We start from the raw sequence: 10,392 nt of genomic DNA, 5'->3' as shown, positions 1-10,392 counted from the left end.
CAGCACAGCGCACCCCATAACACCCACCCCATAACACCCACCCCATAACACCCACCACGGGAACGTTTCCCCGCTGCCAGACGAGGGCTTTGAAAGCAGGGTGCTCCCATGCTCCCTGCCTCTGGCAGCTTCTTGGCACTGCCGCCGGGATATTTTTCAGCTGGTACAGAAATCTCTATTTTCATTTTTTTTATTTATGGCTCTGGGTTGGCAGGTGGAGGGGTCGGGGTGGGTAAGGGCAGCTGGCTGCGATCCCAATGCCTTGGGCGAGGACCAAAGCCTTGGGCTGAGGCTATCGTGTTGGGGGGCATCCCGGCCGTGCTCCCCCATCCCAAACCCAGCCGGCAGCAGGAGCGAACCCCAAGCGAAAGCATTTCTGAAAGCATCCGCGCGGGACGGCCCCGTTAATCCCCGTCCCGCATTTCACCTGCCGTTAATCCCGGGGCAGCACTAAGCACCGGGATAACAGCGGCCGGCGGACGCTAATCCGGCCCTAATCCCTGTGGGAGCTGCAGAGGTGTTGCACGGGGCCGAGGCACAGGGATGCCAACCCCGTCCTTTTGGAGGGATTTAACAGAAAAGCGAAGGGCCAGGGGTGGGGTTTGCACTTAGGGGGACACCACGGGCTGCTGTTTTTCAGGCTCTGACCCCAAAGAGCCTCCAAAACCGATAGATTGCCTATAAAAGAGGGAAAAAAAAATCAAATAATTAAAAAAAAATAATAAGGGAACACCCCAGGAAGGTGAAAACCTCAGCCAAAACCTCCTGTTCTGTGACTATTTTTCAGCCAGGATCACTGCAGGCAGGGGAGTTCCTCACCTTAAAAGCAGCAGCCCTAATAGTGGCCAGAGCGCTCGGAGCCGGCCCCACAGCCGATTCTGCGCGGGTGGGGGATTAATGAGCCTGGAACGTGATTAAAAATATATAGCAATGCCCTCCCCTTGCAAGCAGCACCCGAAATACATTCATATCAGCCAACTTTCCTTATATAGTTCTGATAATGACATAAATATAGAAATCCCGTAATTGCCATAAATTCATTTTATGTTATTATTTCTAAAGAAAAAGGAAAAAAAAGGCTTTTATTGTAACTCCTTGTCCAGCTGGGGGTTTGGGTTTGTCCCCTGGGGTTCGTGTCACCGCATGGCTGTGGCTCCCTACGGGCATCCGTGGCTCTGTCCCACTCCTCTTCCCCAGGTCGGGGTGAGCCTTGGCTGATCCCATACAAATTAAGCAAAGGGCACAAAGATCCTGCAGGTTTGGGCCATGAAGTGGTGGAGAGTGGGAAAGGAGCCTGCTGGGATCACCGGCAATGGGATCAGCTTGGGGACCGTCCCCAGCACCGCTCCCCATGGCCACCCCACAGCTCGCCGTCTCGCTGGGGTGATGCTCGCAGAGCAAAATGGGTGGGAAAAGCAGGAAATGGGCACAGATGGGTTCATTCCCTTACAGGACATAGGGTTGAGAGGGAGAGGGAGGGCAACAGGAGGCAGAAACCCTAAAACCATACATGGCCAGTCCCAGAACATGGGATAACAGGGAGAAGAGTCACAGCGGGATGCCTTGCCACGAGGGCTGCAGAGCCCAGAGCTCGCCCCACAAATTGTTTCGGCTGTACCCCAAAGAGCGTAATGGCACGCGGGGTATCAGAAGCACTATTTATACTATCCCAATAAATATTTTAATAGCACATAAAAGTAAGGGAAGGGCGAATCAAAGCCGGCGTGCCGAGCCATTTTGGGCTTGCGAGATAAAAACATTTCATTTCAGCTTCACTGTTTGGATTCGTCTTTGCCTCTCCTTTTACATCTTGTTGAAATATTAATTTGGGGCTATATCATAGCCCTTTAATATTTCATCTGCCATAACAAGTCAGCATTACCAAAGTTGGTGGGGCTCTGCATGGGGGAACGAAGCGGCCCCATGGGCGGAAAACCCCGCGGAGCGGCTGCTTTGAAAGGGAAGGTTTCAACAGACCAGCGCTCATTTATTCCCCTTTCCTTCCCCAAATTTTCACCCCATGGGGTAATTCTGGCATGAGCACACGGTGCAGTGCCCCATATGGATGGAGGCAGCCCCGCATCCACGCAGAAAACCCAAAAGCGCCGCGTTTCCCCGCGCCGGGGATTCACGCACCTAATTACAGCAGCTAGAGAGGAGGGGGCGGTTATCTTGGCAGCCGGCAAGGCCAGCAATAGATTTTCTTTTCTTTCCCTGTTCTTTGTTTTCTTTTCTTTCTTTTTTTCCCCCAAAGACAAATCCTGGCGGAGATTCGGCCGAAATCAGCGCTGGGCTGTGGGGGGAGGCACGGCGCGGGGTGGTGCTGGATATTAGGGACAGCCCCAGGTGGGGACCAGCCCATGTTTGGTGTCGTTTTGTTGTCACCTAGGAAAGGGAAAGGGGATTTGCATCCCCTAAATCAAATAAAAAGGCTTCAGGGGATGAGAGGCGAGCAGAAGCTGCAATCAGTGGGGATTTGGGGCGGGTGTGAGCGACCCCAGCCCAGAAAGGGACCTGCTGTCAGAGAATCCCTGCCTCTGCCCACCCAGACCCCATCACCATATAAATATATATAGGAAACCAGTGCGGGATCCCTTCTTTTCCAGCTCCTTCCTCATATATTGCCAGGGGACGTGATCCTATTTGGGCCATGCATGGCAGCGTGTCCCCAGGACGGGGCACTGTCCCCATCGCCTGTCCCCACGCTCCCACGGGGGGGACACCAACCCATCACAACCCGCGTTGCCCTCCCTCTCCCCCCCCTTTCGCTGCCTCTCTGGCCGAGCAGGAACGACAGACAGCGAAAAGCACTTAAGAGGAGGAGAGGATCCCATTTGCTTTCCCAGTCCCCCCTCGCTGGCTCAGGCAGGTCAATTTTCCGGAGGCTCCCCCGGTCCCTAATCAGATAAGGGCTGTATGGGGTGGGGGAGGATTTAGGGCTGCCCTCGGCGGTGCTGTGGGGACGAGCTCAGAGCTCTGTCAGCTCCCACCCTGTCCCCAAAGCACTGAGAACCCACTCCTGGCTGTCCCACGCAGGGGGTGCCACCCCGTGTCCCCCAAACCCACACCCCCCCGTGTCACAGCGTCCCCAGCCCTGCTTCTCCACGTGCCCCCCAGGGGATTTTGGCCATCATTAGGATGGCTTCATCTAGAAACTGCAAGAAAAAGGATGCTTGGTGGGGATGAAGAGAAAAAAGACCCACGGCTCGGTGTCCCCCTCTGCCACCTGCCTGGCCCCGTGGGGACGGGGACAGGTTTGGGGACGGGGCGGTCGCCAGCTGAGCAGCGAGAGGCCACTGGGGCGAGCAGGGCTTCCCTTTCCCCTTCACTGGACCTGTCACAACTGTGCTCGGCGGGGACTGGGAAGAGCTGGGAGAAGGCCTGAGAGCAGCTCAGCACCCGCAGCCCCGTGGGATCTCCCCCCTGACACCACCCCGTCCCCTGCAAAGGGTCTTCAGTGACCGCAGAGGTGTTTGTACCCGGGGACCCCAAAAAGTGTGGGTGCTGGAGCTGCTAATTGCGAGCAATGAGGCATCCAACACAGCCCCAGGGGGGCACTGCAGCCCTGTTCTCCCCCTCAAAACCCCCCCAACCCTCCCCCAGTGCCTGCCCAGCTCGTGTGTCCAGTGGGATCAGGACACGGCAGCTGCTAATTCATCCACGGCCACCCCGCTAATGGCCACGCTGCTGTCCCGGGGGCACCTGGTCCCATCTGGAGCCCAACCCCGCAAAACCCTTTGCTTGGTGCCATTAGCAGCCCCCCCCCTTAGGGATTTGGGCTGTTCCCCTCCCCAGCTCTGCTTCTGCAGCTTGTCCCAACCCTCCCCAGGGGGGGGAAAAGCCCTACAAGACCACTTAGGGCCATGCATTTTTCAGGAGCCTATTTAGCAGCATTAGAGGGAACCATTTTCCCATCTGGTTGTGCACAAAGTGGATTAACCCCTTCGGCAGCCCCGCTGGGCTCAGGGGAGGCTGTGATTTTGGACTGGGGGGGGGGTTGAAAGGTTGGGGTTTTATCCACCCTCCTGCCCAGCCAGGTTTGGGGCTGGGGGTATCGGGAAAAAGGAGCTGGAGCTGCCCGCACAGCGCTGGGGTCCGGCACGGCGACAGCGCCAGGCTCAGCAGAGCATCCTTCACTGCTCAGCATGCAGGAGGTGTTGAAAAGCAAAGAAACCCCCCCAGAAAGCCAGGGTGTAGTAGGAAAGATGGGCAACAACCAGGAGAAAGGGGTGATTTTCCCCTGGGACCTGTTACGGGCTGTCTCTTAGGGGCCAGGAGGGAAAGGTTAAAGGTTTCACGGAAAAAGCCGGTGGTTCAGACCTCTGGCAGCTGTTTCTTTCAGAGCTCAGCGATTTCTGAGCAGAGCACTTGTGACCTTGACAGTAACTGGCCAAAGATGATTCAGGATTTGGCTAAAAGGTGTTCACGTCTCATTTAAGCCCCCAATGCCTTCAGTGCCGTGCCTGATGCGCCCTTTGCATCCACCCCACAAACAGGGCTGGACGTGGGGCTGGTCCACAACAGAAAGAACCCCAACATCTTCTGGGGGGGGGAAATCCATCCGGGGGGGTCAAGCACAGCTTTTTTGGACCAAGCTGAGGTCTGATGGGCAATCACATCCCTTCTTGGAGCTGGGCACGGAGGGAGAGGCTCCCCCACCCTCCCAGAGGCCATCCGAGCAATGCACCCAGCACCACCATGTGCTGGCGGCTGCCAGATCCATATCCACATTTCACTGCAGCTTTGAGCCACAGGCCAAAAGGAAAAAAAAAGGAAGAAAAAATATGCACGGTGATCCAGAGCTTTCAAATAACATCTCCCTTTATGCGTTCCCATAACTCAGCTGAAGACCGCGGGCTCCCTGCGCTCAGCTCCACCGCGAGCTGCTGCCCGCTGCCTGCTCCCCGCCTGCTCCAGCGCCCCGTGCCCACGCTTGGCAGGCTCCAACAGCCCCGTGGGCTCTGCGAGAGGCAGGAGAAGAGGCTGAGACCCTGCCACCGGCAGGCAGGGTGGCCTTTGTCACCTCTCTTTGCCTCAGCCCTGCTCACTGTCTGCGGGGGATGCCCAAATCGGCATGGGTGCACCCCCTTTGCCAGCTTTCCTCTGCCCTTTCCCTGGTGCCTCCCCGGGTTTCAGCCCCCATCTGCGAGCCCGGCAGCAGATGATTTAATTTTAGCTTCACAGCATTTTTTTAATGCACTTCTCGGAGCAGAGGAGCTGTGCTTGGTGGCTGCAGCACGGGAGCCCAGGGCTGGCCCAGGGGACGGCGTGGCACCAAAGCTGCACAATTCCCTCTCCACATCACCCAGGCATCACCCAGGGCGAAATCACCGACTTCACAGCATCAGAGCACGCAGAGAACAACCCAAAAAGCACAATGCAGCCACCAGGGTCCATCTGTCCCCTTTTGGAGCTGCCCGTGACCCCTGGATTTCCCCCCCCCCCCCCCGCTCAGGGGAGCCCTGCAGTGGGGGTGCTGCAAATGTTCCCAAACAAACGAGGCAGCGAGGAAAAGAAAAAGCATCCAAAGGCCACGCAGGGGAAGGCAGCAAGTTTCCGCTCGGCTGGGCAGCGAGGGGGTCTGTGGTGCACCAACAGCGTCTCCTGCTACCAGTGACATTGAAGGGAGTTGCAAAAAAAATCCATTTTCCTCACCCAGAATGGAAAGCAAAAAAAAAAGAAAGAAAAAGACATTTGCAGCCTTGAAAGATTTATGTTCCCCCTCCAGAAGCTGTCAAGAGGCCCCGGGTCAGTTCGGTGCAGGTGCTGAGCACCACCAGGAGGGTCCCCAGAGCCCTTCCCAAGGTGGGGGGGACACGGGGCAGGGGCAGCCCCAGGGCTGGGCCAGGGGCTGGGGGCAGAAATCCCCCCCAGCAGGGTTATTCTGCAGGGAAAGCACCTGCCCAGCCCCACCCATCTTAATTAATTACCATCCTAATTAATTCCTATGGCACTACCCCATCTTAATGACTCGCCTCTGAGATGCCGGGGCTGTGTCTCCATCCTCCTCGGGGGCTGCAGCCCCCAAACCGGGACCAGTGCTCGCCTAACTGGGAGCAGCCCCTGGCCACCAGAGGGAGAAGCTTCAAAACTTAATTTGTGCACCAGCTGCTGATCAGGAGGGTGAAAAAAACGAGGCTGGGGGGGGTTTCTTTTCTCACCCCTTTGAGCATCTTACTCCCCAAAAAGGAGGGAGGAGCGAGGCAGGGGTTCCCCCTTAGGCGGCTCACAGCGCTGCTTTATTTTTATTAATTTTTATTTATTTTTTTCTTGTTTTTTTTTGAAAGGGAAACCCAAAACTAGTGCAAAACACAAGCCCTGAGCTGTCTCTCCCACTAACGGAGGGGCAGGAAGATTTCCAGCCCCGCTGCCCATGAAGCCTTTGCCGTGCCCAGCGCTCGCTGCGGGCTGTGCGGGGTGGTGGCACCGAAGCACTCACAGCCCCAAGCTGGACCCAGCACCCGAATTGGGCCATAAAAACACAGCATCGAGCCGAGAAGCTGCCTCCGGCACTCTGCAAAGCTTTTATTGGCCATCTGATATTCCAAAAGCACCGGAGACAGCTCCTGGAGGTACCAACCAGCTGCCCCGGCGCGTCTGCGGGGCCCTGCAATTAGCAGTAATTAGCAGCAGCCCCTGATGGGGATGCATCCCTGGGTCCGACGGGGTCTGACGCTGGCCCAGGCCCCCCACCACCACTGTCTCCCACCGCGGCAGCCCCGGGGGCTCGCTGGCTCCCCGTCTGCCGGCGCTGAGCCCTCCGGAGAACTCTCCGGCGCCGCAGTTATCAGCGCGGCCGCAAGCCAGACCTGGCAGAGCCTTAGTGCCATCCCAGGAGCCAGCCGGCTATTTTTAATGCCACTAAAACGCAGGCAATTTTTCACTTAAGCCTCCATCCCGGCCTCCCATTTACCTGGGCTGGAAGCGAGCAGCGGCTCCGGCAGCCCCCAGCACCCTGCGCTGCGCCTGCAGCACCCCGAGGCTCCCCGCAGGGAGGGTTCGCTGAGCTCAGGCTGTCCAGCAGCAGGACAGTGCCTGTCTGTGGGGCTGGGAATGGGGTCTAACTTACCCTTATCCCTTATCCCTTATCCCTTATCCCTTATCCCTTATCCCTTATCCCTTATCCCTTATTCTTTTTCCTTTTTCCCTTTTCCCTTTTCCCTTATTCCCTATCTCTTTTCCCTTCTTCCCTATTCCCTTTTCCCTTATCCCTTATTTCCCCTCTTATCCCTTCTTCCTTATTCCCTTTTCCTTATTCCTTATGCCATATGCCTTATACCCTATTCCTTATCCTTTATCCTTTATCCCCTATTCCTTATGCCATATGCCATATGCCACATGCCTTATTCCTTATTCCTTCCTTATCCCTTATTCCTTCCTTATTCCTTACTTTTAATGTTTTATTCCTTATTCCTTATTTATTTATTTTCTCATTTCCTTATTTCTTATTTTCTTATTTCCTTTTTCCTTATTCCTCTATGTCCTTACCCTTTATCTCCACCATTCTGTACATGGAGATGCTCTGCTCCAAGCTCACTTTGGAGACCAGCAGTATTTTGGGTGCTGTTATCCAGGGAAAAGGCCCCAGGCAAGCCAAGGGAAAGCCTTGGGAGCATCTCCCCAAGAGAAATTTTGGGGCCAGCTGGGTGGGGGGCACATTCTGGCAGGGACATCACCCCGCAGGCTGACCCCAGCTGATCCCATAGCAGGGAGACCCGGGGTTCAGCTTCCCCTGCGTGCAACGGGCGATGTTGTAGGCAGCTTGGATTTCAGCAGCGTCTGCTCCTTCAGCATCTTCTGCCACTTCAGCACTTGCCGATGCTTTGGTGCGGGCAGTAAGAGCAGCTCGGTGCTTCCCAGCAGCCCCAAACCCTCCCCTCGCTGCGGGCTGGCTTTGGGATGCCCACGGGGAGGCACGGGCATGGAGAGCATTAAGAGGAGGAACAGCAAGGCATTAACGCAGCACTGCGTGCCCATCCTGACCCTGCAGCCCGCAGGTTTCATAGGTCTCATAAATATATTGACAAGTTTTTTTTTTTCCCCTGTGCTGGAAAATGAAAGCTTGGAAATGGAAAAGGCTGAGAAACCCTGCCCTGGTGCCCTGCACTTACCCTTCTCCTGCCTCTGGCTGGGAGCCCATCGTGTCCACAAGTGCTTCCCCGTGTCAGAGGGACAGACAGCCTCATGGAGAAGGGAATAAACTCCCCACAAGCCCCAGTATAAAACAACAAATGATTATTTTTTTTTTCCCCAGGATGAATATTTTCCCATTTCGTGGAGGGGACCGAGGTTTCCCTGCTGAAGGATGGGCACTTGGCACCAGCAGTGCAGCTGGGAGCATTTGTCTGGATTTTGCTGTGGGGAGAGGATTCCTCCACCCTCCAAATATAAAACTGTGTGCCTGGAAGTGGGAAATTTGGGAGATTGGCTTGTGCTGAGGACCCGTGCCATATCCACATAACTCAGTGTTTGCAGTGCCTGCAGGCACCGAGCTGAGCCACTTTCTACCTCCCTTCAACCTGCTGGGAATTTGGGGAGGGGACACCAGCAGCAGTCTCCAACTACCCCAAAGCAAATTTCTCTTCTCCCTTTTTTAAAACTGCCAGAAACTGGTGGCAAATCCCATTTCCCATCGCTCTGCTTCCAGCCCTGTTCAAGGTGCAGTGTCCCCACAAAAAGCATTGCTCTTTGCAGCAGCCCTCGCACCCCAGGGCTGGAGCCCCGCACTTTGCCAACAGATTATTTCTCTATTAATAAAATCTCCGTAATTAATGGGGTTCGGGTTGTGGGTTTGGTTTCCCAATGCACGCAGCCCCATGGGCCCTCGTGCCCCAGTGACCAGCAGGAGCTGGCAAGTGGGGAATGCTAGAAAAGAAATCAACAGGGGATTAAAATGAAAAACCAACCCCACCAAATGCCAAATAGGATCTGATAGCGGCGCAGCCCGCTCAGGTGGGCTGATGGAAGATAAGGACCCGGTGCCACGGAGAGCGGAAAGCTCTCCAGGAGGAATATTAAAACCTCGCCGCAGAAGGATTGGAGGTTTATCGGCGTCTTTTGATGGTAATAGATTTTTGTAATAACCCGACTTTATTACTGGAAACAATGCGAGAATGCAAAGTGCCTCGGTGTCTGGGAGCATCCTCCAGCCCCTTCAGCTCCCAGAGCCCTACCGCTGCCCGGAGGGTGCAGAAGGGTCTCGGTGGGAGTCGGGGGGAGGAAAAGAAATCCCATTGCAGCCCCGTAAAACCACCTGAAATTCCCTAGAGCCACCCGGAGAGGAAAAACGCTGTCAGCGGGGCTTCAAGCCGCCCCCACGTCGCCGTGCTGTGCTTTCTTCTGCAAACCGCTTCCTGCCAGGCAGGTGCTCCTTCCTTTATGGGCTCTTCACACCTCCCCAGCGCTGCGGTCGCCGCTGTTATGACGCTGCATTTCTTCGCAGGCTCTGCAGAAAGGAGCCCCGGAGCTCGTCGGCATTCGCCCCCCGGCTGGGGGAGATTTTGGGGGGAGAGGTGGAGCCCAAAGCAAATCCCCCCCCCGGGAGCGCCGAGCCATCCGCACAGGGTTATTTTTTTTTCTGATTTTTTTATTTTTTTTTTGGCTGAACCCTCTGGAGCTCAACCTTGGGCTGGTGTCTCGTCTCCCCCACCAACCCCAAACCCACATTTTTTTCAGCTAAATCAAGCCAGCAGCCGGATGAGCGCTGCTGTTCCCCAGCACCGAAGCTGAAGCCGGGTCTGGCAGCCCCCCAAAACCCAAATCCCCCTCGCTGTGGCGAGCCCTGGTGCCAGCCTGGCTCCACCGTACCGGCCTCACACAAATCACATTGAATTATTTCATTGCTCTTTCTGGGAATCGCCAGTTAAGGCTTTTACGCCGCACGTGCTCCCGGCTCAGAGAGCTCCTGGTTTTATCCACCTGTCAATTTGGGGTCTGCCCACCCTATAACAGCTCGCAGGAGAACAGGGAAGGGGGAAAGCAAAAGCTGGGCTTTGTCATGCAGGAGGATAAGTCTGTTTCCTGGTTTATAAGCATCATTTCCCAGATACCCATCTGAGCACCGAAATACCAGCCAGACACACTGGCAGGGGAGCCACAGTGTCCCCGGTAAATAACGCTGGTGTCCGAGCTTCTCCCCTTCCCCAGGTTTTCTGGGCCCACAAGATGGATCTGGAGACGCCAAAAAAATAATCACAAACTTGTCTGAGTTCTGTCAAGCAGTTGATTAAAGAAAATAAAAGCTGAGGAAATCGGAATGCTTTGGGTTTTGCATGGGCAGATGGATGCTCTGCCTCTCAATCACTTTTCTCTTTGAAGCAGCCTTCGGGGAGGCTGGAAATACCCTGAAATCCAAGCGGCTCCCACCACAGGGTTTCCTTTCAGCCCCCAAAA

This window comes from Anas acuta, chromosome 19 (genome assembly GCF_963932015.1).
Source record: "Anas acuta chromosome 19, bAnaAcu1.1, whole genome shotgun sequence".
Lineage (NCBI taxonomy): Eukaryota > Metazoa > Chordata > Aves > Anseriformes > Anatidae > Anas > Anas acuta.
The sequence above is the reverse complement of the archived record's forward strand: the minus strand, read 5'-3'. Positions refer to the sequence as shown.